Below are 3,955 nucleotides of genomic sequence, written 5' to 3' on the forward strand. Positions count from 1 at the left end.
TTTCTGAAGATTGGATTCCTTAAAGTAGCATTGCTGAGTCACACTTTATGTTAAAAAACAAACAGGATTGAGTAAGTTTCCACGTGAGCTACCGAGTTTCTTAAACCCAGCAGTGCTTGAAGCGGATTTGGCCCAATGGATAGGGTGTCCATCTACCACATGGGAGGTCGGAGGTTCACACCCTGGGCCTCCTTGACCCATGTGGAGCTGGCCCAAGAGCATTGCTGATGTGCACAAGAAGTGCCGTGCCATGCAGGGGTGTCGCCCCCCCCCCCTCCCCCAGTCAAGGAGTGTGCCCCATTAGGAAAGCTGCCCAGCGGGAAAGAAAGTACAGCCTGTGCAGGAATGGTGCCACACGGACAGAGAGCTGACACAACAAGATGATGCAACGAAAAGAAGCACAGATTCCTGGTGCCGCTGATAAGGATAGAAGCAGTCACAGAAAAACACACAGCGAATGTACACAGAGAGCAGACAACTGGGGGTGGGGGGGGGGGAGGATAAATCAATCAATCAATCAATAAACCCAGCGATGCCCCACGAGTAAGGGAACAGGATGAAACCAAGCCGCAGAACCTGATGGATGCCCGCCTGGAACCAAGCGGGACCCGGACCCCAGAAGCCCAGCGAGGCCAGGCCGCGGCTCGCGGGCTGCTCCTTCCTCCCTGCGGACAGGCTCTTGCGTGACGATCGCAGGGGCGGTGGAGCAGGAGAGGCGACTTCTGCTGACCCACCTGAGCTGGAGGAGGACAGACCCCAGGGGGAGCAGAGTGTGGTCTTCCGCAACGACGAGGCCGATGTGCTGCTGCGGAGTCTGCGGGGCCGTGGGCCCGTGTACGTGAAGAACCTGGTTGAGAATGAAGCAAAAGATAAATTTCCATCTCCAGACAAGCCAGTTTGGGTGGATGAACAAGATGAGGATGAGAAAATGGTTGCAGTGATGAGCAATGGCTTTCGGAAAGATAAAAGGGAAAATGCGGTGAAAGCAAACTGTGCTGAACAGGTACTTCTAGCTCAGTGTTAAGTAGGAGCAGTGATAGTGGGCGTCCTTGTCTTGTTCCTGATCTCAGAGGGAAAGATTTTAGGATGTCACCATTGTAAAGGATGTTAGCTGTGGGTTTTTCATGTATACCCTTTATCATGTTTACGAAGTTTCCTTCTATTCCAATCTTTTGCAGTGTTTTTATCAAGAAAGGGTACTGTATTTTGTCAAGTGCTTTTTCTGCATCTCTGGATATGATCATGTGATTTTTTTCATTCTGTTTATGTGGTGTGTTACAGTAATTTATTTTCTTATGTTGAACCATCCTTGCATACCCGGAATGAAACCCACTTGGTAATGGTATATAATTAGTTTAATGTGTTGTTGAATATGACTAAAAGGTATTTTGTTTAGGATTTTTGCATCTAGGTTCATTAGAGAGTATAGTCTGTGATTTTCCTTTCTTGTGGTGAGTTGTTTGGCTTTAGTACTAGGGTAATGTTGGCATAATAGAATGAGTTAGGCAATATTCCTTCTATTTTGATTTTTTGGAAGAGTTTAAGAAAGATTGGGGTCAGTTCTTTCTGCAATGTTTGGTAGAATTCACCTGTGAAGGTATGTGACCCAGGGCTCTTCTTACCTGGGAGGTTTTTAATGACTGATTCTATCTCTTTACTTGTGATTGGGTTATTGAGATCATCAATTTCTTCTTTCCTCAATACAGGCTGCTTATATGTTTCTAGGAATTTGTCCATTTCCTCTAAATGTGGAGAAAGTAGCCATGGTAGTTGCTGAGGGCAGGCAAAGGGAAGAAGAGATGTGATGTGGGGCATTTTCAGGACTTGGAGTTGTCCTAAATGATAGTGTAGGGACAGATGATGGACATTATATATCCTGCCATAACCCACTGAAAGTGCTAGTGGAGAGTGTACACTACAATGTAAAATATAATCCAGGCAGTGCAGCAGTGCTCCAAAATGTATTCACCAAATGCAATGAATGTGACACAATGATGAAAGAAGTTGTTGATGTGGGAGGAGTGGGGGTGGTGGTGTGAGGTATATAGGAATCTCTTATATTTTTTAATGTAACATTTTTTGTGATCTATGTATCTCAAAAAAACAATTTAAAAAATTAAAATAAAGAAAGTAAACTGTGAAAAGATCAGCTGTGAAAGAGACTTAAAGAAGAATTGCAGCATGCCATGGGAGGAGTTCCCACCTGGGCAGAGACTAAAAAGCAGAAAACATCTTCAGATTATGAAAGCGAAGAGGACGAAGATGACTGGTTGCAAAGAACTAGAAATTTCTTACCCACATAATTTTCTCCCAAGAGGCATCTTGAAAATGAAGACCGGGTGATATGCGAATGCTGAGATCTGCCTACCACCACTCAGCTCTCATTCATGCACTTCCATCCTTGTACACAAGTTGTGATGGTCACGGAATTAGGTAATGCTGTATCACTATTTCAGGTCGATGGGAAAACAAATCCTAAAATCCAGAGCATTTGTTTGGAAAACTTACCTATTATTAAGGCTTGTTTTAGTACTAATGGAGAAGAGGCTTTAGACACAAGTACCCACAACAAAGGTCCTTTATGTCAATGATATGTCGGCTAGAAAGTTAATTACTGTGCATCAAGTAAGAGGTTTGAAAGAGGAGATATTGAAGATCCTTAAAGGTTCACCAGATGCATCCTTCCTGCTTATAAATGGTACTGCTGGTTATTTTCATTTGCTGTTGATAAAGACTGAACAAATGATTAAGCATGAATATTATTGGAAGGGTTGCGGCATCAATGTTTCCTTCAGATAGTGAGAAAATATATGCCTCTTCAGAGTATGGCAGAGTTTATGCTTGGGATGTGAACTCTAGGAAGTGCCTTAACAGATTTGTTGATGAAGGCAATTTATATGGATTAAGCATTGTCACATCTAGGAATGGACAGAATGTAGCTTGTGGTTCTAACTGTGCAGTGGTAAATGCACAATTAAGAATCTTGTCTCCAAGAAACAAACCCAAAGCCAATAAAAGTGATAATGAACTTGGTTACAGGTGTTATTTCTCTGACCTTTAGTCCTACCACAGAAATTTTGACAATTGCTTCAGAAAAAAATGAAAACAGCAGTCAGATTGGTTCATTTTCCTTCCTGTACAATATTTTCAAACTTTCCAGTAGTTAAAAAGAAGACTATTTCTCTTGTTCATTCCATGGAGAAGGGCAAGGCCCTGATGAATAGGTTGCACTGTGACTCAAACTTCTAAAGAGATTATTTGAAATCCAGGTGAGTCTTAAGAGAAACTCATCCTGATACAATTTTCAGAAACTTTCCTGAATGTGTGATAATAGATGAATGGTGATTTGTTGAGCAAGCTGTGTTTATTTAAGTTAACCGGCACATCATAATAAACACGTGTGACTTTTGTTTGGAAAACAAAATAGGATAACAATTCCAAATTACTATGTATGGCAGTTTGAAGTTTTTGTGAACTCCAGAAAATCATGCCCTTAGGGTTAATTCTTTCCTGTGCAGGTAACCTATTGTAGGTGGAAACTTTTGATTAAATTGCTTCATTTAAGGGTCTTTGATAAGATCATGTAACCTAGGGTGGGTTTTAATCCTCTTATTGGAGTCCTTTTTAAACAGAGGAATGAAAAACCAGCCGCAGATACAAAATAAGGTGCAGAGACAGAGAGGAACCCAGGAGACAGAATGCCTCAAGAGCAAGGAAGCTGAAAGCAAGGGCGCCTGGAGGAGAAGGCAGAGTGCAGAACCAGCAGATGCCACCGTTGTGCCCTGCCTCGTGAAAGGAATCCAGACCTCCAGCAGCTGGTCCTAGGGGAGAAAAGCATCGCCTGATGAAGCTTTGGTTTGGACATTTTCTCAGCCTCGGAACTGTAAACTTTTAATCTAATAAACCCTCACTGCAAAAGCCAAATCCACTTCTGGTGTATTGCTACCCTCAGCTT

The 3,955-nt window shown here is 42.6% G+C and overlaps 1 pseudogene; it reads left to right on the top strand.

The window, feature by feature from the left end:
• The first annotated feature begins 583 nt into the window (after positions 1-583).
• LOC101440280 (U3 small nucleolar RNA-associated protein 18 homolog pseudogene) lies at positions 584-3,249 on the top strand (annotated as a pseudogene).
• The last annotated feature ends 706 nt before the right edge of the window (positions 3,250-3,955 follow it).

The sequence above is a fragment of the Dasypus novemcinctus genome, chromosome 15 (assembly GCF_030445035.2).
Source record: "Dasypus novemcinctus isolate mDasNov1 chromosome 15, mDasNov1.1.hap2, whole genome shotgun sequence".
Lineage (NCBI taxonomy): Eukaryota > Metazoa > Chordata > Mammalia > Cingulata > Dasypodidae > Dasypus > Dasypus novemcinctus.